This window comes from Musca autumnalis, unplaced genomic scaffold (genome assembly GCF_047663935.1).
Source record: "Musca autumnalis isolate F117 unplaced genomic scaffold, ASM4766393v1 scaffold_3, whole genome shotgun sequence".
NCBI classification, from domain to species: domain Eukaryota; kingdom Metazoa; phylum Arthropoda; class Insecta; order Diptera; family Muscidae; genus Musca; species Musca autumnalis.
In genome coordinates, this window is record NW_027411866.1 from 7,548,974 (window position 1) to 7,573,809 (window position 24,836).

Below are 24,836 nucleotides of genomic sequence, written 5' to 3' on the forward strand. Positions count from 1 at the left end.
AATAAAATACGTTGGATGTTTTTTGCTCATTGCTTTTCTGCCAGTTTGAAAGCTAAAACCATATCAGCACCAGTAGCATTTTAATTAGTAATGCCCCAAGTGACGTTCAAACTGCTGGACAATACCAATCCAGAATAGTATTCGTATTTTTTACATGAATCAGAAAAATACTCTTCATTCTTTGTCATTAACGATATATTTATATTCATCAAATATAGATTTTCTTTCAATTAGTCCAATCTTGGCATATTTACATTTTTAGATACTTTCGTAACTTGTAGAAAAAGTAATCTTTAAGATATGACGAAAATTAATTCCCATTATTGGAGACCCACATGAGAAGAATCATCAACATGATTCAATATAATATTTTTATATCTAGTATACAGAGAGGTATATTAAAATTTTCGTGAATTTTAACTATACAAACCTTGACATTAAAAGTTTACTTTAAATTAGCAAAGGGAAGAATTATACAATTAAAGAGGTATTCCTTTATTGGAGTACTCTTTTGTTTATGCATCTGCCTATGAGGGATGCTTTTCTACCAAAATCTCAACATACCTCTATTTTTCCAAGACGCATCGCAAGGCCTCCAATTCGAAAATTTTGGTAATTTAACAATCAAGTTGGACAGCCAGACAGACATATGGACAAGCAAACCGTCACAACAAAATACATACAAGAGCATTATGAAAATAAATGTATACAATTGAAATGAAAAGTCATATGAAACTGTGGACAAGAAAGCCAAATGGAAGAAGGAAGTCAGACAATAAATACGCAGAAAAAAAATCTTGTTTCCATTAACGAAATATATAATATAAATTTTGGGAAATATTAAAAAAGAGTATATAGCAAATCTCCATGATACGGTGTATTTGGAGATTTGCTATAAACTCACTTCTTCTGAAAGAAAAAAGTCTTGTTTCCATTAACGAAAAGTATAATACATTAAATTTACATGCTGGTAGAAGGGGATCTTAACCACAAATCTAAAAATTTATATAACAAAAGTTTTTCCATGGGACCTCGAGGTTATATTAAAATAATAGAAAAAGATTCTTTGAGCATTTTGCGTCTTACCAAAACATCGTGTTCAGAAGAAAGGGAGAAAAAATGGTATTTCCTTTAATGAGAAAATAGAAGGCTCCAAAGCAATCACAAGTACATAAAACATTTTAGAGAGTTTTGGTTACAGGCTTCTTGAACTGCCGAACTAAGTTGTCTTTAAATAATATCATTCTTTATTTGTTTTTAGATTCTAGGAATAGGTACTATGGAATACCAAAATCTCAAACAGAGAAAAAAATCTTGTTTCCATTAACGAAAAAATAAGGGACACTAAAGGTATTGTCTGAATGAAATTGAAGAAATGAAATTGAAGAAATTAAATGCCTAGCATTTCATAAAATAGTTTATTTAAAAGTTTTACATCCCACAAGTGGAAGGAAACAAAATAGGAAGATATATGATTGCTTCTTAAGAAAAAGAATTTCCTTAGAATTACATTTCGGTTGTTCAGTTATTTCGTATTAGTCAATGGAAACAAGATTTTTAATGATCGGCGGTAATGATCTTAAAAATGTTTTCAATCTTCTGCACAGATTTGGTGATTAGTTTCTAGTGCTAGAAAAATCTGAGCTTATTTATTAAATGGGCAATTTTGAGTAAAACCTTACAGAGAAGAGATATTGTTGGAGCAATCATATTCTGAGAACAAACAATGTGAAAATACTAAATTTTTCGTTTAGAGTGTGATTACTTCTACAACATATTCTCACCTCGCGAAGTAGCCAGAGAAATAAGAGTGTTAGTTATTCTATTTGTCTTGATAAGAGGGTTCAAATCTACATAATGACACTATACTTATTGTAATATTTACTTAAAATAGGCTAATGGAATCAAGTTTAACTGATTAGACCTGGGTATTTCATTGTAAGAGGGACCAATCAAGAAGATATTGCTACTTTGTGTGCCCTGAGAAAAAGGCTTTAGGTACAATAATAACATTGCGGTTGCATAAATATTTGAAATTCGTTAATGGAAACAAGATTTTTTCTTGATAATTTCTCTACGCGAATCATTTGCTGTGGGACTAAATTTGGCAAGATATTTTCTTGGCCATAAAGGTGAGTGAATTTTACATGTTTCTGATACAAAAACAAAGGAAAAAGTAGACAATCTCATCAAAAATTGGAAATGGGAGAGTCTGACTCACTCGGTGAGAAAAATAGCGTTTGATTCTCCAGCATATGGAATTCCCCCACTCCAACTTTTTTCACAAACTACTTTAAATAATTTCCATCTTTCGGATTGTTTCCACTTCCTTTAAACTTTTAACAAAAGCGTTCGATCGCATTTCTTTCATCTCTTCCTCAATTCCAATTGAGATAGTTTTTATTATCATTTTATGTTCTATGAGAACTAATCTTTAAAATCAATCTATCTATTCAGCAAAAAAAAAAAGAACAACACAAATCAATAATGAAAAGAAAGAAACACACTACAAATTTAAAAACAAAAGAAGTTTCTGTTATACATTCATTTATGCCTTAGTTTTGTGCGTCTTAGCAGAAACAGCAACAGCACTTAAATGACTTCCCTTCCCAGGCCATTTTTCAGCTAATGAAAGACTTACTTTGTTTTGAAACAAGAAAACAGATTACAGACAGAAATTTCAGCCCCTTCTTTCAGAAAAAATACGAAAAAAAGAAACTTGGACATGCTGCTGTGTTGTGTTTTGGGTTTGTTTTGAAAAGCATCATAAATCTAAATCAATCATATAAGGCAAGGCCGAGCAAACATCCAAAACCAACTAACCATCCAGGCATGTAAGTCAAGTATAAAGCTAATGCTTTGCGGAAGGGGATGGGAAGATATCGTTTTTGGTAAATATATTCTGGATATATTCAACATTTGTGTTTTAACATAAATCTAACATCTTACGCCCCGTTTTTTGGTTATTTGATGTATGCTTGTGTACGTTTGAGGTTAGGCCCATAAAATCTTTAACGTGTCATTTACTTTTATGTATTTTAAGCATGAACAATATTTACTAGCCAAAAAATGTTGTCACATGGAAAATGAAGTTTGGCTCTAAATGCTTATCATAATGAAAATCAATTGGTTTTACTTGATATCTTCTTTCTTTGGGTAATAAATTGTGAGCACTTGTCTATGGGTATCATCTATTTGGGGTGACAATCAGTCAAACAAACAACCACCACCACCATACATACCATACGTCGGTATACATAGTATCATCCATCCATCCCCCCTGATGATTTGTTATTCATGTTGTATTTTGGCAAACAAAAATCTTCACTGTTTGCAAATTCGTTATGCATTGCATGGTTATTTCAAAACACAACTCAATTTTTGTTTTATAGCATTAGTTCCCAGCGCAAGTACAACAAATCTCACCCCCATGGAAATAAATACAAATATACATTTTTATGAAACGTTTCTAAATATTAAAATGTTTCCAACATGTGTTAAAGCTAAAATCAATTGACTGCAGGCAAAAAAAATCACTAGCACAGCAGCAGCAAAAGTCTTTTCCCCCAATTTTTTATTCTGTTTGAATTTTAGTGCGGAAATTTCAAGTTGCGACACCAACAGACTTTGTATATTAGAAAAACAAGCAAATACAGTAAGGAGAAAATGTATGAAGCAAAAAAAAGCATCAACAAGCTAATACATGTTACCATAACAATGGTATATCTGCATTGAATGCAACCTAGGGCTGGGGTACGCCATAGAGACCTGTTTCAAAACGAGTGTAAGGTAAGGATGCTGAAATTATGCCAAATATTATTTCCAAGAAAACAAGGCTTCTTAAGAAGTTCGTTTTGAAGAATCTTTGGGAACGTCGAATAGTCCTTCACTTTTTGCAGCTACTGTAACTTTTGTGTATATCTTCTTTTTCATTTGTCCATACTAATGAAAAATACATGCAAATATAATTCACATGTGTGCACAAAATTTGGAAGAATATTGAACAAAACACACTTGAGGCATTCGTAAACAAAAAATAAATGAAATACATATAGACAAAGAGCTACGGAACAAAAGCAGAACGGCAAACATTGATTCATCGAGTGGAAAAATGGAAAAATTTGCAGGCAAGCATGTCAAAAAATCTTTAGGCAAAAAAATATAAAAGACACATTTTCCTCTGATAAAAAATATACACAAAAATCCTTAATATTTTATGAAATATATTAAAAAATTAATATACAATATTTTTTCAGAAATTTTCAATGCACAAAAATATCCATAAAATGCTGAATATCTTAAGCGACTCACCAAGCCCATTAAAAAGTCGACGAATTATGGCATAAATATTTTTTTTTGTGAAAATTTATTTTTTTGTATACTATACTGAAAATGGTAAAACCTCAAGACAGCCATAAGATTGGACACGCGCAAATTTTGGTCATTCAACATTTAAAAATCAAGTTGGACAGCCAGACAGACAGATGGACAAACAATCCCCCCTACAAAAAATACATACAAGAACATTATGAAAACAAATTTATACACTTGAAATGAAAAATCATACGAAATGGTAGACAAGAAAGCGAAATGGGAGTGGTGGGGAGTCAGATAATAAATGCGCAGAAAAAAAAACCTTGTTTGCATTAACAAAATATACAATATGAACTTTGGGATATTTAAAAAAAGAGGGTATAGGAAATCTCCAAGTGCTCAGTGTCTCTACACTTACTTCTGCTGAAAGTAAAAGTCTTGTTTCCATTAACGAAAAGTATAATAACAAATTTAAGAACATATTGGAAAGTACTATGACACTCCTCCACATAACATGCAAGAACATCTAGAAAGGGCACTTATCCACAAATCTGAAAAAAAACCATTAATAATGTTTGTCCTTTATACAATGTGGTTCTTAAAAATGCCTGAAGAAAGGAAGAACAAATTTTACTTCCCTTAATGAAAAAAATCGAATACTTCAAAGCTATCACAACTTCATAAACTTTTTTGAAGAAATTTGGCTATTCACCTCTATAGCTTTATAACGAGCTTGCATACGATAACAGGTTTGCTGTTATATGGAGTGGCGAGCATCAAAACCACAAAGACCGAAGAAATCTGGTTTCCATTAACGAAGAAATAAAGGATTCTAAAGTTATTGAAGGTACGAAAACATTATTAGGAAATTTGGCTTCTTAACCCAAATATTCCCAATGTCCTATTAAATGACACACAAAATTATTGCTTTCATGATACGTCAGCTTTATCAAGTACCCATTTATTGTTGACTTCAAGGATATAGCTAAAAATGCATCTCGACACCAATTCGGGGAGGCTACAGTACATAGAAACAGAAAAAAATCTTGTTTCCATTAACGAAAATAATTCAGTACATAGAAACAGAAAAAAATCTTGTTTCCATTAACGAAAATAATTCAACTTGTAGAGGAGTCTATCATGCCATCCTTTGTGAAGTAAAATTGTCCACACTGCAAGAAATAATCTCCTGTCTTTAAAAAATTATAAAACAAATTCTGAACAGTTTTACATCCTACTAATGCGGACTGGTAGTCCCAGACGAACAGAGAATGAACAAATCTTGTTCACACTGCTGAAAATGACTCTGATATATTCATGCCTTTAACAAAACCAATAAACAAGTTTCTTTAAAGGATCTAAATCCTACGAATACGGGCGTGGAGCCCCAACCAAACAATGGAATAAAAAAATCTTGTTTCCATTAACGAAAAAAATAATGCAATCTGATATCATGGTATCGTGATATCCTATGTGAAGAAAAATGTCTATACTGCAAGAAATAACAATAAAAAAATTACTTTAAGTGATTTAAATATTACGAATGCGGAGTGGAGTTCCGCATAAAGGACGAAAAAAATCTTGTTTCCATTAACGAAAACATAACCAGGGCAATCACGAATAAAAATTCCGTGCGGAATTTGTTCTCATTCGCCAATTTCACAATTTTTATTTCCAAATTTACGTTCAATATGTCGATTCAATGAGAATATTCCTTAATTAAGTGATTTCAGTCAAAATATTTATTTTAAAAGAATTTCACTTTTTTAAATTATTTTACTTACGGAAAATTCCGTGCGAATCATGTACCTGAATACTGCTTAGGTCTATTTATCAAGTAAACATACATGCATACATATTTCAATGAAAAGAAAATTCTATACTGCAATATATGACTCTAAAAATTTTGTTTTCTGATGTTTTTAAATCTTTGATTAACTCAGCAACAAAAAACTTACTTCAAACAATTTTCAACCTACCCTTGCATGTCAACAAATTAACAAATTTACTAATTCCTGTCAAAAATGTCAGAATATTCACCACTAAATGAAAAATTTCTCTCATATGTCCAAAAACAAAGATCAAAGGAAAACAAAATAGTCAATATGTTTTTTCTTTGAAGAAAAGAAGAATGCATATTAATATTCCCATCTATCTTTATTGGTTCATGGTCTTACCTTGTGGTCCAACGACAAGAGTCACATGAACAGTTATTCATTCATTCAAGGTTTTTTTGTTTTTTTTCTCTATTATATAAACCTTTTCACAAAAATATTATTATTAAAACAAAACACACAGAAAAAGACATCAAAAGAAATAGATTTTTAACACTTCAAGTCAATGGCTAATCGAAAAACTTAAAGTGTTTTTGACGAATGATGAGTAAATCAATAGGTTAGTCACAAAAAAGAATAGTTTTTTATTTGAAAAATATTAAAAATAAATGAAATCATATTTTGTTTAGAGCTATAGTAGATTGTAAAGGTAGAATTGCCAACAATTGTGTGACACAATCTGGATATAAATCAGAATATAGACCCATAACAAGTTCCCTAAAGACTCTATGGATATTGTCGTAAAATTTGCATATAACTTTGGCAAGACAGATTTCAAATTCAAGAATAGAACTAAGTAAGATATAGTTACCTATAATCTTCATATATGTAAATTTCAAAAGAATCAGTTGATCAAATGTTCTTACACTTAGACAGCTAGGACATTATTTCAACGTTCCATTGAATTCCTTTCTGCATTGAGATTATTGAATTTTCATTTCCTCTTTTTCTGAAGGAAGCCAAAAAATAATAATAACAAAATTTTAATGTAATAACTCACATAAATGAATATTCTTGTATAGAAATAAATATTTTGATTTTGTATCATCGATTGGGCACACAATTTCTAAGTAAACATAATATCTGCGATTTAACACGATTCGCCACCAACTGTAATCAATTAAATTGAAAACAAATAAACATTTTAGAAAAATAAACTAAAACAAATCGCCACTACATTTGCATGCAGCAAAGATTTTTCAAGAAAATCCCAAACGTAAATAACTAGAATTTCGCACACGCAAAATTAAACGCACACACATAGCATTCTAATATTTCCACAAAACGTGAAATTCTAATTGAAAAATTCCACAAAACGCGTGTGTTTTCAATAAATTATGCTCAAGGCAGCCATATTTTTTGGAGGATTAAATTTAAAAATTTATTTATTTTTATGAAACTGAAAAATAAAAAAAAAAAAACGTTTTTCACTTCTCTTCAATGTGCTGGCTGACTGATGACTGATGAAATTGGCCGTTAAACAAATCTCTCTGCTAATATAAATTCTGATTTTGGAATCTAAACAATGTGAGATGAAATCGTTTGGTTTTCATTTCACATGGACAGAAGTGCGCGACCCACCAACCTGAATTTGCACATCATTTATTTCCTCTACTTCCTTCCCTCTCAAACTTCCTCACACATTTTCTTTTCGAATACAAACAAAAACAACAAAAATTCATAATAACAAACAAAAAAACAAAAAATAATAAAGAAAATAAAACACCTGTTAAGAATTTTACCAAACAGCTGCCTAAGAATAACACACACAGCAATAATATGTGCCATTCAACACAGTTCTCTACCCAATTTTGAATCTCCTACATTTTTATAGGCCATTATATTGTTGTATTGCACACGACGTGTACGATTTGACGCAACTCACACTTTGTGTCCACCACCAGCACCATCAACCCTGTCAACGTGTGTGTCTTAAACAAAAAAAAAAAATATTATATTTATCTATATATTTTTTTTTGTTAAATAGAATTATTCAAAAATACATAAATTAGTTTTAATTACTTCCTTAAGAAAGAAAATAAAACAGCAGCAAATTTTGTGCCAAGTTCGTAAGAGCATTTTACACTTAAGTGCTAAAGTTTTGGGTCATTTTAAGTCTTAATAATTTACTTTTATGATTTTTGTTTGTAAATAAAAAAATCTTGTTTCCATTAACGAATTTTTAGACAGAGACGACTTGAGATGTTGAGAATTAAAATCGAGTTTAATTTTTTTCTATAGGAAAACACAGTTGAATGATTTGGAAAGTTGGTTCGTTAACTTTTTCTATTGAAAACAGATCAAATCTGTCAACTTTTCAGTACAGAAAATAATTTGAGCAAACTTTTTCTTGTTTTGGGTCATTTTATGTTATTATAATTTATTTCGTTGAGTTTCGATTGTAAATAAAAAATGTTTCCATTAAATGATTTTTAATTAAATTTTTAATGTTAAAAAATTGCAATCAAAGTGATTTTTTTCTGTAGGAAACACAAGCGTTCGTTCATTTAAATAGAGATCATCTGAAATCCGCGAATCCCTTTGTACAAAAAATAATTTCAGCGAACTTTTCCTTGTTGTGGGTAATATTAAGTTATTACAATTTACGGAAGTTATACCTGATTAACGGATATTATGAAAATTGTAATCAAATCCAATTTTTCTATAGAAAACACAATCGATTGTTGGTAAAGTTGTTTATTGTCTTTTTAATAAAGAATAGGTAAATTCTGGGATCATTTTGTGCACAAAGAAATGATTTCAGCGAACTTTTCCTTGCTTTGGGCAATATTAAATTATAACAATTTTTGTTTGTAAATAAAAAAATCTTTGGGCAATATTAAATTATAACAATTTTTGTTTGTAAATAAAAAAATCTTGTTTCCATTAACGAACTTTAAAGCAGATATTATGAAAATTGTAATCAAATGTTAGAGAAGTTCTTTCCTGTTTTTAATATGTCAAATCTGCGAACTATTCCTAGGGAAAAGTCATTTCACTATAGCTTTTTTAATGAAATAGGTTATTCATTTAACTGGTATTTAAGTATAAACAATTTTCAAATGTAATTAGAAACACTTCACTTGTAATTCGAAACATTTCAATTGCAATTTGAGAATTTCATTTGTAATTCGAATTAGTCCATTTATAATTTGAATTTTTTTTTTTCATTTGTAATTCGAATTTGTCCCATTGTTATTTGAATTATTCCATTTGAAATTCGAAAAATTTTACTTGTAATTCGGAAAACTAAATATAAAGTCAATGTTACATTTGTTCATTTTGAATTGGAAATAGAATAATTCGAATTTCAAATGGAATTATTCGAATTACAAATGGAATAATTCGAATTTTAAATGGAATAATTCGAATTAAAAATGGAAAAATTTGAATTTCAAATGGAATAATTCGAATTACAAATTGGAAAATTCTAAATAAAATTGGAATAATGCAAATTACAAATGAAATTCTCGAATTACAAGTAAAATCTTTCGAATTATATCTGAAAATGTTGTAGTGTTTAAAGTAGTATTATTAGTATTTTAACTGAGATGTATAAAAAATTGAGCTCACATGAATTTTTCATAGAAAAATGGTCGCTGATTCGACTAACTCTGAGGACAACGTTTGCTGTATTGACCTTTTTCTACAGAAAAGTTTGACTGAATTGACTTTTTCTGTTTGTTGAGTGGAGTTTGTGTAGAAAAAGTTAGCGTTTTCTATAGACTTCTTTTACAGGAAAAGTTAGCTGAATTGACTTATTGTAAAGAAAAAAATCGCTGAATTGACTTTTTCTATAGAAAAAGTTCGCGGCATTGACTTTTTCTATAAGAAAAATTTGCTGCTTTGACTTTTTCTATAGAAAAAGTTTTCTGCATTGACTTTTTCTATACAAACAGTTCGCAATTTTGTCTTTTTTCATGGAGAAAGTTTGTTGAATTGACTTTTTCTATAGAAAAATTTCGCCAAATAGACTTTTCTATAGAAAAAGTTAGCTGCATAGACTTTTTCTATAGAAAAAGTTCGGTGAATTGAACTTTTTCGCTGAATTGGCTGATTGCATAGAAAAAGTTCGCTGAATTGACTTTTCTATAGAAAAAGTTCGCTGAATTGACCTTTTCTATAGAAAAAGTTCGCTGAATTGACTTTTTCTATAGAAAAAGTTCGCTGAATTGACTTTTTCTATAGAAAAAGTTCGCTGAATTGACTTTTTCTATAGAAAAAGTTCGCTGAATTGACTTTTTCTATAGAAAAAGTTCGCTGAATTGACTTCTTCTACAGAAAAGTTCGCTGAATTGACTTTTTCTATAGAAACAGTTCGCTATTTTGTCCATGGAAAAAGTTTGTCGAATTGACTTTTTCTATAGAAAAATTTCGCTGAATAGACTTTTTCTATAGAAAAAGTTTGCTGAATAGACTTTTTCTATAGAAAAAGTTTGCTGAATAGACTTTTTCTATAGAAAAAGTTTGCTGAATAGACTTTTTCTATAAAAAAAGTTTGCTGCATTGACTTTTTCTATAGAAAATATTTGCTGCATTGACTTTTTCTATAGAAATTGTTTGCTGCATAGCGTTTTTCTATAGAAAAAGTTTGCTGAATAGACTTTTTCTATAGAAAATGTTCGGTGAATTGAACTTTTTCGCTGAATTGGCTTATTCTATAGAAAAATTTCGCTGAATTGACTTCTATATAAAAAGTTCGTGAATTGACTTTTTCTATAAATATAGTTCGTTGAATTGACTTTTTCTATAGAAAAAGATCGCTGAATTGATTTTTTTCTATAGAAAAATATCGCTGAATTGACTTTTTCTAAAGAGAAAGTTCGCTGAATTGACTTTTTCTATAGAAAAAGTTCGCTGAATTGACTTTTTCTATAAATATAGTTCGTTGAATTGACTTTTTCTATAGAAAAATATCGCTGAATTGACTTTTTCTATAGAAAAATATCGCTGAATTGACTTTTTCTAAAGAAAAAGTTCGCTGAATTGACTTTTTCTATAGAAAAAGTTCGCTGATTTGACTTTTTCTATAGCAAAAGTTTGATGAAGTGAATTTTTCTACGGAAAAAGTTCGCTGAATTGACTTTTTCTATAGAAAAAGTTCGCTGAATTGACTTCTATATAAAAAGTTCGCTGAATTTACTTTTTCTATAAAAAGTGCGCTGCATTGATTTTTCCTGTAGAAAAAGATCGCTGAATTGACTTTTTCTATAGAAAAGTTCGATGAGTTGAGTTTTTCTATAGAAAAAGTTCGCTGAAATAACATTTTCTATAGGAAAGGTTCATTGAATTGACTTTTTCTACAGAAAAAGTTCGTTGTATTGACTTTATCTATAGAAAATCCGCTGAATTGACTTCTATACAAAAACTTCGCTGAATTGACTTTTTCTATAGAAAAATTTCGATAAATTGACTTTTTCTATAGAAACAATTCGCGGAATTAACTTTTTCTATAGAAAAAGTTCATTGAATTGACTTTTTCTACAGAAAAAGTTCGCTGAATTGACTTTTTCTATAGCAAAATTCGCTGAAGTGACTTTTTCAATAGAAGAAGTTCGCCGAAGTGACTTATGCTATAAAAAGGTTCGCTGAATTCACTTTTTTTATAGAAAAAATTCGCTGTATACATTTTTTTTTTATAGAAAAAGTTTGCTGAATTGACTTTTTTATAGGAAAAAGTTTTATATTATTCTATAGGGAAAGTTAGCGGAATTGAGTTTTATATAAAAAAAATTCTGAATAAGCCTTTTCTATTGAAAAAGTTAGCTGAATTGAATTCTATATACGTTCTTTATAGAAGTAGCTGAATCGCTCTTTTCAACAGGAAAGTGAGCTGAATTGCCTTTTTCTTTAGAAAAAGTTCGCTGAATTTACTTTGGAATAATAAAAGTTAGCTGAATTGCTCTTTTTATGGAAGAAGCTGACTTTTTCTATAGAAACAGTTTGCCAAATTGACTTTTTCTATTCACAAAGCTAGCTGAATTGTCTTTTCCATTGGAAAAAGTTCGCTAAACAGATTTTCCATAGAAAAAGTTAGCGGAATATCAATTTTCTTTCAATTTTGTTCGCTATTTTGAGTTAGCTGAATTAACTAAATTGATCATGAATTAACTGTGTATTGTGTACAAAATATCATTTTTGATATTTTTCCTACTCGATGCAACTAAATTGAGTATTTATCCAAATTTCTGTCCATTAAAGATAGAAAAAATGTGCTGAATAGTGTTTTGTAATTTCTTTGGCTAATCATGATTGAAATAAGTATTTTCCTAATAAAAACCTTAGATGCATTGTGTTTCCTAGTGAATCTAGTAGCTGAAATAAGTTTTTTAGTATTGAACAATTGGCTGAATTTAAATTTTCTTTAGACAATGTTTGCTGAATAGGCCTTTTGTGGAAAAGTTTGTTATTTCTTAGGGTAATCATTGCAGAATAGAGACTTTTTGTAATAAAAAAACAATAGCTGAATTGGGTTTATCCTACTAAAATTTGTAGCTGTATTATTAACAATTTTTGGAGCAAATTACCTCGTTGAATACAGATTTTCAATACAAAAATCTTGCTGAATAGAAGTTTTGTATACAAAGTTTGCAAAATTGTAGATAAATCATTGTGGGCAGGGAGTTTTCTCTCAAAAAATGTAGCTGAATTAGGGTTTCTATCAAAATTAGTAGATAAATAAACTTGTTCAGTAGTAAAAACTCTGTCTGAATTAAGATTTTCTATAAAAAATGTTAGCTGAATAGAAGTTTTCTATAATAATTTGTCGCTGAACATAGTGTTTTCCATTAAAATCTGAAGCTGAATTGGGTTTTCTACAAAGTTAAAAAAGTTTTGGTAGAAACAATTTTTGCTGAATTAGGATTTCTCATAATAAAGGTTAGCTGAATAGTTTTTTTTTTAGAAATGATTATTTTATTTGTATAAATATTGCTGAGTAAAGCGTTTTATATTAAACACCTTAGCTGAATTGCGTTTTCTAACCAAATAAGTATTAGATTTAACTTTTCTGTAGTAGAAGCATTGCTGAATTGAATTTTTCTATAGAAAATCATAGCTGAATAGGCTTTTTCTATGGCAAAAGGTGCTTAAAAGAGTTTTTCTCTAGAAAAGGTTTGCCAAAATCATTTTTTTCACAAAAATGTCTGCTGAAACAAGATTTTTTTAATAAAAATATTACTTGAACCGGAGATGATTTTACTTTTTTGTACTAGAATCATTGCTGAATTGAGTTTTTCTATAAAAAATCTTAGCTGAATAGGCTTTTTTCTATGGCAAAAGGTGCTTAAAAGAATTTTTCTCTAGAAAAGGTTTGCCAAAATCAAATTTTCTCATACAAAATTGAGATTTTCAATGGGAAAACATTAGTAAAATGAAACTTTGTTCACCAAAAAATCAGTTAAATGTAATTTTTCATAAAACTTTTGATTTTTTTATTGAAAAAAGTTTATAATTCCGCTTAAATCCCAAGGAAAGTAATAAATTAAGCTTTACTTCGTCTCCTGTCTCAATTAAAATTTCGTGTTTTCATTTTTTCCTGTTTTATTTTTAAACCCAAGTGAATTTTCTGTTCCTCAAAAATTAGCTAAATTAAAGTTTTTTTGTAAAGTTTTGCAATATTTTTTCTGAAAAATTGTCATAATTTCCTTAAAGCCCCCTGGAAAATCATTAATTACAACTACATTCCCCATTTTTCAATCAAAAAATTCTTATTCTCTGTTTTATTTTTCACCCCAAATAAATCTTCAAAATCCCCTACTTATCTACCTTACCCCATCAAGGTGTTAATGTATTGGGACCATTAATTAGGCCTATCCTTCTCTCAAAGTGTGTTTTGCGGTGTATAGGTGTGTATGTGTGTGAGTGTACTTACCGTTAAATTGAATATCCGGAGAGAGTAAACAGCTGATTGATTAATAAAAAGAAAAACAAAACAGCTGTTCTGCTTGCTCTGGAGGAGCTCAGAGCAAGGCGTAGGAGAGGGTGGTTTGTTAATAAATATCCAATGATTAAATGTGTTATTATTTTTTTACTGGTTGTTGTTGTTGTGGGATGCAATAATATTGCTTTAATAAAAAAACTCAAACACACACAAATACAAAATTGTAGGCACTTTTTTAATACAGAAATAAATTATATAAGTTTTAAGTTGTTAAATAATTTTTGATTTTGTTTAAGGCTAAGCCGGTTGTTGTTTTTGTTGTTCTGAAATTTTTAATTCAAACATTAATAACGTTGTTGTTGTTGTTATTTTTTATATTTTTGTTATTAATAAGGGCACTGTGGTTAACGTTGTTGTTGGTTTTTTATTTCAAATTTATTTTTTTAGTTGTTGTTGGTTTTTTCGTATGTAAAAATTGCACTTGGTGATTTTGAAGGGGATTTGTTTTATTTCTTCTATAAATCCCTTTCGTGTGTAACTTTTCAGGCACTTTATTATTTTGTTGTAATCTTTTTAAGAATTTCTTTACATTTCGTTTTTTGGTTTTAAAAAATCTTCATTTTTAAGAAGACTTTTTGTGGACTTTAGGGACTAAAGCATGACCATTTTTTGTTGTTGTATATTGCACAGATTTTCGTTTACGAAATTGCTATGGTAACACTTCTTTCTATGTGAGAAGGGGTTCTAATTACAGGCCATTGGTCAAGAGGTCACTAGAATTTTTTATATTTTTTTTCAAATTTTCTTTAAATTTTCAAATTTATGATTTCAAACATAGTTTGGTATACATAGGTCAATTTTTTTTATTTATTTATGCTTCTTCTAAACTTTTTATTTTTGTAATTTTCAAATATTCCAAGTTTAGCGCTAACACGAGTGTTGCTTACGCGACGATTTCAGCTTTTTAAATAAACGCTTAAAATCAAACTGAGCATTCACGTTAACACTTGCGAAAAAATACTTAATGTTCGTTGTACACAAACACACACACGGCCACACTTAGAGACGACAACAACATGCCTTGTGCTGGCTGCTCTTCTATATTCTATCTACCGGATTCTAATACATTGTAAAACCATAAGAATCATAGGCGGGAGGGGGTAAAAGGGGGGTCATGCCATAAAGAACTGAAACCGAATGTTGTAGTTATCCCCCAATAGAGAGGTTTGTGTGGCTGTGTTTTTGTTATGGATGTTGTTCTGTTGTTTTTTTTGCTCTACTACTCGAAACGTTTGCTCACTTGGGCGACCGAAAATCTAATGAAAATCCACTGAGAATTAACAGCATGTATCCACCAGCCACCATTTGCCGAGCAGAAACTAATAACCGAAACGTCGTCTCACAATACTGTTACAGAGAGCATTAGTACGGCCACACACACTCAGAACACTCGACCATAAGTCAATGAGAACAACTCTAACAAAAGTCAAATGAAATGATATATCATTTGGTTGGAACACGAGGGGGCGTCTAAGAGGTTATTCTCCCATATTCCCACACACTTTTGGATATCTCTCACAAAAAGTGTGTATTTTTTAAACAAAATTGTTTTATTTACTTTTTTTCCAAACTTCACGAGTTCAAGTGTTTATGTTTTTTGTTATTGTTGTTTGCTTTTACTCTCTACTTCTAGTACCACACATGTGTCTCTGGCTCTGCTCTATGTACGACCATGGCTACAACTTAAATAGAACTGACTTTGTGGCAAAAGTGAACAACGGCAAAACTTGACAACAAACAAAACGAACGAAGCGACCCAGCGACCGACCAACGACGAAATACACACTATGCGATGCGTATTATTCTCATCATATCAAAACAAAAACATCCACACAAAAAAGAAACAATAACAAAATGTTTAGCAAAGGCGCATACTCCACCAAAAACAAAAATCACACAGCAAAAAATAAAGAGCAGAGAGAGCCAACCAGCCACCCATTAACCCATTAAAAGAGAGCACACCACCAATAAGTTTGTTTTCTTTTGTAAAAATTTACTTACAAAAACGAGGGAGGAAATAAGCGGAAACCACACACATATACAAACACACATGCATTGGCAAAAGAAAACTTCTTCTTAACCAAATGTTCTGCTTCTTCTTGTTTTGACTGTTTTACACCACACTTTTAGGGGTAAAGTTAATAAATTGTCCAGTTGTTGTTGTTGGTGACAGTCAGTGGTTGCAAAGAGACAAACCACCACCAACCATCTCCATTAACAACCCACACAGAAGCACACTCTCCCTCTCTATTTCGTAAACGAATAAGAGACAACGAGATACCACATACGCCACGAATTCTATGGTTTGTTTTAACAGCGCAAACGTAAAAGTTAACCGGTGACACCCTACATTAGTTAGTTAACGGCTCAGAGAAGGGTAAATGGAAATGCTGGGCTGAAAAAAATTTGTGAATATGGAATATTTAAAGCTGGGTCGACCAAGAGAGCCTGTAATTTATGCAATAGAAAGATATGATGGTCATCCATGATTTAACCCAGATAAAGCCACTGGTCGTTTAAACGCCACAAAAAATGGTTGCAAAAATTGACGTAAAACTCTGTTTTTTTCGAATATTTTTGTGGGGCATTTTGTTATAGTATTGTCTGTTATCTGCAATTTCACGCTGATAACGCTTCATTTGACTTACGCATTTCCACGCAATTGGCCAAAAACCCAAGCTATTCAAAAAAATCGACTTTTTGGAAATTTCGACTTTTGATGAAAAATTTAAATATGCGATAAAAATTTAATCAAAAATGTTAGAATCATATAAAGTCAGGGATTTGTTAGGAATATAGTAAGAGTATTTTCTCAATCAAAAACCAAGGGGCTGGCATGTAAGGATACACCTATATTACCCTCCAAAGTCTTTGGAACTTTTAAAAGAAGGCCCGATTGCAGGAAAACTATACATTTTAGAAAAAAAGTTACTTTTTAGAAAAAGCTTAAAAAATCTCAAGAATATAATTTCAAAAAAAATTCTCGGCGCTAAGTGGGTTAAAGCCTCTACATTCACTTCTCTATAAAAAAACAGGAGTTTGCTGAATTGCGTTTTATATGCTGTCGAGATGAATTTTTATTTCAGAATTTTTAACAGAATTGAATTTTTATACATGACAAGTTATGCGGTTTGCTTTTTTCGGTTGGCTAAATAAGTGAAGTACCTTTCAGATTTTAGGTTTTCACGATTTCGCTTGGAATCCTATCGATGTGGGACTAATGAAAACATTGTAGCTATGAAAATGCTCTACAAGAATGACCTTTATGATATTTTCGTAGGTTTTGCCGCTATTGAGATAAGAAGTTCAAATTGGGACAATGAATTACCTGTATCGCTTCCTTATAAAACAATGTCATATGTACATGGTGCGCCTTAACTAACTTTAAGAGAAAATCCGCTTACACCTGGGAAGTTTTTGCGGATTTTGAAACAACAATGTTCATAGGTGAGAAAAATCCAACAACTAGAAAAAATCAAAGAACAAGAAATCAAATTGATCACGTTGTGATAGGTGGAAGACATACATCAAGCGTGTTGGATGTACGATCGTTCCGAGGATCAAACATAGACTCGGACCACTACCATGTTGCAGCAAAGGTACGCACCCGGTTAAACGTAGCAAACAAAGTACGAACAGACACAACACGAAAGTTGGACATCGGTAAGCTGCAATCACAACAGATAGCCACAGCATATTCCACTCAACTAGCCCAATTGCTTAATCAAAGCAATCCTCATCCCGATAACATATCAGCGCAATGGCAAAGCATTGCCCACTCCATGCAAACAGCCTCAAAATCCATACTTGTATACCAGAGACCTCCACAAAGGAATCCATGGTATGATCAGGAGTGTCGTGCTGCTTCCGAAGAGAAAAATGCGGCATATAGGGCTACTTTACAATCCGTAGCAACACGCAGCGCACGAGAGGGAAATCGTGAGAAAAGGAGAGAGGGGAAACGTCTTTTCCGCAGAAAAAATAGGGATATGGAAAAGCGGGAGTGTGAAAAAATAGGGATGTACAGGAACCAGAATGAAGACCGAAAATTCTACCAAAGAGTCAAGCATCAAACTGAACAGCAAGGTAATTTGGTAACTGATACAGATAGTGTGCTAAGGATATGGAAATAGCATTTTTCCAAACTGTTGGTATCCAATAGTAGCGAAGTCGACGAAGATGGTATTGAATGTGTACCACCCGGCCAAGATGAGGTAAAGACAGCAATAAACCCGGCTGAAGAATAATAAGGCAGCAGGAGCCGATGGCTTACCAGCCGAGCTGTTCAAAACCGGAGGCGACGCGCTGATAAGATGTATTTATCAGTTAGTTAGCACCATCTGGCAGGAAAAACGAGTACCCAACGATTGGAACCTGAGTTCACTGTGCCCCGTCCACAAGAAAGGCGATAAGACCCCAGCAAAATGTTCGATGCCAAAGATGCCATTCAATCATGGGTGCAAGCGATCTGGCATGTCATCTTTTTAGCATCTTCATCGATGAATTTTATATGAGCGTGGACCCCAAAAGATTCTATTCATTTTTGCTTTGACATGTCATTTCCACCAATGCTTTGGCATGTCATTTTCACCAACCCTTTGCAATGACATTATCATTACGACGAGAGTTTTAACAACGTTGGTTGTGATTTCGAGTCTCCGACAACATCAAGCATATTGTAAATAATTCATCTGATATGTTAAGAAAAATTTGAATTAATAAAACACAAAATTCATCTCTATTGGATCGCTGGAATGGGTTCAAATGCTGATGAAAAGATCGGATCTTTCAGGAATTCCTTAGCATTGGTTCAAATGCTAATGAAAAGATCGGATCTTTCACGACTTCGTTTGAACCAATGCAAAAGATGCCATGAAATCACGTCATCGCATGGAACCCCTTCCCTCAAATTTTGCTGGGACTGTATGCTCTAACTATAGGGACATAAGCCTACTCCCTATTGCCTACAACATCGTGTCAGGGATGTTCTGCGAACGACTAAAGCCTATGGTCAACGAAATAATTGGACCATACCAATGCGGCTTTGGACCTGGCAAGTCCACCATTGACCAGATATTTACCCTGCGGCAAATCCTGGAGAAGACCCAAGAGATGCAGATCGAAACCTACGACATTTTTGTCGATTATAAAGCAGCCTTCGACAGCCCGCTGCATTCAAAAGTATTCCAAGCCATGTCTGAGTTTGGTATCCCCGCAACCCCCTTGTAAAATGACCCCCTTTGTAAAATGACTCTAACTGACACAAGATCTTCAGTTAAAAGAGTTTTGTACCAAAAGAGGTTTCAGGTAGTGTGATCTTTTCAACATCCTGCTGGAAAAGGTTATACGAGAGGCAAACGTCAAAAGAAGTGGCACAATCTACACCAATAGCCACATGTTACTTGCTTATGCTGATGATATAGACATCATGGGACGATCAGTAAAAGAAGTAACTGATACCTTTATGAAGATCGAAGGGGAAGCTGCTAAAGTGGGTCTGGCGGTAAACGGTGAGAAGACCAAGCTGATGGTGTCGACGCGCAATGCGTCCATTGAGAACGGACCAACTATGGAAGTTGGTTCCTATAATTCTGAGGTAGTAAAAGACTTCGTCTACCTCGGCACCTCCGTAAACACAACAAACGACATCAGTTGTGAAATAAAAAGAAGAATTGTATTGGCCAACAGATGCTACTTTGGTTTAAGTAAGCAGTTTAAAAACAATGCCACATCTCTTCAAACAAAAATAACGCTTTAAAAAACACTTATACTACCCGTGCTGATGTATGGCTCCGAAGCATGGGTACTTGCGCAAGCAGATAAGGCCATGCTTTGTGTGTTTAAGAGAAAAATTCTTCGAAAGATCTACGGCCCAATCTGCGTTGACGGTGAATATCGACGTCGCATGAACCACGAGCTGTATCTGCTATATAACGACATCAATATAGTTAAACGTATCGAGATGCAGCGATTGCGTTGGCTAGGCCATATCATAAGAATGAGCGAAGTTGAACCCGCTAAAAAGGCGTATAAATACGAACCGCTTGACGGTGCACGCAGAATTGGCAGGCCAAGGAATAGATGGCGCAAACAAGTGGATGAAGAGATTAAAATGCGCGGTATTCCAGAGTGCGAAGCAACAAATAGAGAGAATTGGAGATATTTTCTTAGTTCGGCCTATGGAACAAATGTTCTGTAATGGGCCAGCTAAGTAAGTAAGTAATTCAGATATTCCGTTTGAAATTCAGATTGTTTTTTCTTAACTCAGAAATTCCATTTGTAATTCATATATTTTATTAGTGATAGAGAAGGTAGGCAGAATATTAGAAACATCATTTGCACGTTCAGGTTGCGCTGTCCCAGCCACTTCAGATTTTTGATGATGTTGTAGATCAAGCAGGTTCCACAGTTGAGTAGAAAGTTAGACACGGTGGAAAGTGAACACCTATTAACCTATGTCGTCTTTGAGCCAGGGCTGGACAACGACACAGGAGGTTCTCGATCGTCTCCAACTCCTCCTCATCCTCACAGAGTCTGCTGTGATGGGAAAGGCCCTGATATAGCAGTGTCCAGTGATGACTCCCGTCCTTACTCTAACTTCAGCTTTACTCAGGTTCAACAGAGAGTTCGTTCTTTTGACTGACAGAGACGGCCATATGGATCTAGCCACAATGCACCTAGGTTCATTATGCCACAATTCAGTGGCTCTTTCGTCAGAGAACGCTTCAATTTTTTTTGGAGGAAATGATAAATGGGTGGTTTGATGGAGTCAGCGATAGCTAGATCAGTAGACTGCGATTCATCTGCTCTTTCATTATATATAATCGCGGTGTCCTGGTACCCAGCATAGCCGAAAGCCGTTAGCTAGCGTTCCCAGGGCTGATCTGCACTTAAGGACAACATCGGATTTGATGTTGCAGGATTTGATGGCTTTAAGAGCCGCTTGACTATCCACAAAGATAGTCACCGGTTCAACGATTACTGCAACCAAACTTTTTATCAATTCCGCTGCCTTCCAAATCGCGAAGATTTCAGCCTGGAAAACACTACAGTTGCTGTCTAGCCTGTAGGTGTACTCAAGAGATAGCCTTTCACAGTAGACGCCAGCCCCGGTACCTTCCTCCATCTTGGAACCGTCTGTATAAAAAGCCAGACCGTCCAGAGGGGGGATGATATATAGTCGCTCAGTTTCCCGCGTTGGTTCACATTTATACCTGATTCGTTCAGGATACATCCATGCCCATAGGCACAACCCCGCCAGAGATCCTGTTCATGCAGCCGTAGGGCACTGCGAGTTGCCTGACACTTAATGCTGAGACTCAATGGTTTTAAGTTCAGCATTGCGTTCAGAGCTGCCTGTGGTGTGCTCCTGGTGGCTCCAGTTATGAGAATCGCAGCAGCACTTTGCACTTTGTCAAGCCTACTGGATGTCGATTTTTGCCGCAGTGAGTGCCACCAAACAAGAGAACCATAGGATAAGATGGATCTAACCACGGTGTTATACAACCAGTGTATAATCGATGTGTTTAGACCCCAACTTTTCCCAATAGAATTCTTGCATGAATAAAGCGCAATCAATCCTCTCTTCGCCCGCTCATCAGCATTCCTGTTCCATCGCAGTTGACAGTCCAGGATTGTGCCAAGGTACTTTGCCTCGGGCGAGAGCTGAAGCTGCACTCCATCCAGTGTTGGTGGTACAAAACCGCCGAGCTTACGCTTTCTCGTAAACATTACCAGTTGTGTCTTTGTTGGGTTTACTCCAAGGCCATTGGCCTTAGCCCAGCGCGACAGCGTCGATAATGCTCCCTGCATAAGCTCCGAAATGGTTGACGGAAACTTACCGGAAATACTTGATTGTCCAGGTTAGTCAAAATATTGTTAATAGCAAGTAGCCACAGTAACGGTGAGAGCAACCCGCCTTGGGGGGTGCCTCTAGTTACTGTTTTCCTAATTTTTGTCTCCCCAATGCTGGAGTTTATAATTCTGCTTTCTAGCATATTATTTATCCAACAAGTTAGAGGTTCAGGTGTCTTAACTTTCTTAAGTGAGAGTTTTATGGACTCAAGTTCTACGAGTACGTTGTTAAAAGCTGCTATGTCTAGAAAGGCAGCCAAGGTAAAGTTTAAGTTTTCCATATTCCTCTCAATGAAGCCAACCACCTAATGCAAAGCAGATTCCACAGATTTGCCTTTGATATAGGCGTGCTGTGAGTTGCTTAAAGAGGCGGTGTCTACATGGCTCCTTATCTTCAGATCGATCAGTCTTTCGAGAGTCCTAAGGAGAAAGGATTATAAACTGATGGGTCTGTAGTCCTTTGGTGCAGAGTGACTGGGTTTTCCCGCTTTGGGAATGTAAGTAACTTTAACCTCTTTCCACAGATCCGGTACATACAAGAGTGTCAAACACGCCCTATAGATCTCTTCCAGGATTTGATATAAAAGTGGCGATGCAAGTTGGAGCATCGCCGGCCTTATACCATCCGGTCCAGGTGACTTATATGGCTTGAAAGTGTTGACAGACCATTTAATCTTATTTCTGTTAACCACCTTATCAATGAGATCCGAATCCATAGGCTCTTGAATTTGGAAGTCTTCACATTTATTATTGATGGTGTCCCCATCCTTACAGCCTGGGAAGTGCGTCTCTGCCAAGATGTTAAGAGTCTCAGTAGCAGAGTCAGTCCACGCACCATCTAGCTTCTTGATACTTCCAATGGATTTAGGGTCCTTGGAGAGTAATCTTTGAAACCTAGCTGCGTCGTTGACTCCTTCCCACAGAGTGCCAAAACCCTCAACTGTCCGAACAAGAAAATCTCGTGACTTCTTGTTCAGACAGTTAATAACCTTGACACCCTTTCGTAAGAAGGCGCTTCCAAACTGTCGGTCTTCCTGATCTTCCGGTCCAGAAACTATGGCAGACCGAAGACCAGTTTCAAAAAGCAACCAGTGACTGTCGCTGATTCTACCATTTGGGTCAGCTCGGTCGATGATAGCCAAATGAAGGTCTTTGTCATCTGCCACTGTGATCGGTCTACTATATGGCTTTTTGCGTCCTTGGCCGCGCGTTAACTTTTCCAGAGGAGGATTGTTGATGTAAATAAACCATATCATATTTAAATTAAATTTCATAAATTGATTATTTTGTGCAAAAATAATTGAAGGGCTCTGAATTTAAAATGAAATATTTTGACTTTGCAAATGAAATATTCTGAATATCAAATGGAATATCAGAATTACAAATAAAATATCTGTATTTCAGATAGAATTTCTGAATTACAAATAAAATATCTGAATTTCAAATGGAAATTCTGAATAACAACTGGTATTTTCTGAATTACAGTTGAAAATGGTGTAGAAGTTGTTGGTAGTTTCAGTGTTGCATAGTGTTGTCTATAATTTTCGTCTGTTTTCATAATTCCCTCAATAATTGCAGGGTGTTATTAATCCAACAAGATCGTCTATTTTCACAAACTTCGTTTGGAACAACACCAACAATACTTAACCGAAAAAACATACTGTATCCGTTCGTGTGTCTAGCACTTATGGGGAGAGCTCGGGTGGTTTGTGTGAATATTCATATTCAGTATATACTTCTCCATTTGTTGTTTGTTCTTTGCAATGTTATAAAGAACTTCTCTTCTCCCCAATAAAGAAACAAAAACAATACATAACTCCCAATGTAATATTATGAGAATAACTGAGGGAGCACCACGAATATGGCAAAATGAGATATTTTTTAAATGAAATATTAAATAACAAACATTCACGCATACACACATCCATACATATATATTTGTACACAAAATGTGTGTTATTTCGGGGGAGGGGAGCATTATTTGCCTGCTATGTTGACAATATTTACGGTTCCGTTGTGTGTTTGGAGAGTATAGTATAAAAGGGAGCGCCCATGCCATTTTCTCCTCTCCAAAATAAACACTATTCTCTTTTCACACACATAAAACTAAATTTACTGGTCGGATCGGGTAGTCGGAGGTTTGTGTTTTGTTATGAATTTTTTTTCTCGTGTCTATGGGGAGATTTTGGAGCACAGATAAAACCACACATCGGCTAATGCCGGCAAAATTCTCCCTTCTCTACTCAAATGCTGCAAAGAGAACAAGAAACAGTAAAAACAATACAATGGGTATCGTATCTGTATCTTTTGAATGCATTAACATAGAGGGAATATTGGAATATTTGTTCTGCTTGTTGTTGGTGTTTGTGTATGGGGATGTATTTTTTGCTTTGCATTAACTTAGAATGTATTTGCGCTAGTTGTTGTTATTGTTATTTTTTTGGCAATTTTTCTCTTGTTGTTGAAGTTAAGTTGAAGGTCACAAAAACGTTGTGGCTGCTCCTTGCTTTTTTGTTTCGGGATCCCCATTGTTCATTGTTTTGTCATGTTGCGCCTGCGCTTTTATGCATTCCCTCTACCGAAACAAAAAACACAAATGTTAGTCATTCAAAGTCATTTATCAAATGCATAGAAATTGTCTTCGCGTATGTGTGTGTACATTTAAGCGAATGAGTGATTCTTGTGTTGTGCGCAGGAGGTGACCTTGAATATCTTGAGTGTATTTGTTTTGGCTTTTTGATGTTTTTTTGGCAACCAGAAAAAAGAAACAAAAAGCGAAAAGCTCATGCACGAAATTTTGTTTTTATCTGCTGTTGCTTTTGTTGTTATTTATTTTTCTTTTAACAAAAATAAGAGTAAAACAAAAAAGAAAAGAAAACAAAATATAACTC

The 24,836-nt window shown here is 33.7% G+C and overlaps 1 protein-coding gene across 1 annotated transcript in view; it reads right to left on the minus strand.

Moving 5' to 3' along the window:
* The window catches only part of Atf3 (Activating transcription factor 3), a 118,969-nt gene extending 103,238 nt beyond the window's left edge, over positions 1 to 15,731 (minus strand). Inside the window, exon 1 of the mRNA XM_073979450.1 lies at positions 14,023 to 15,731. The gene's annotated coding sequence lies outside the window, so the exon portion shown is untranslated. The remainder of the gene's footprint in view (positions 1 to 14,022) is intronic.
* Between the last annotated feature and the right edge of the window lie 9,105 nt (positions 15,732 to 24,836).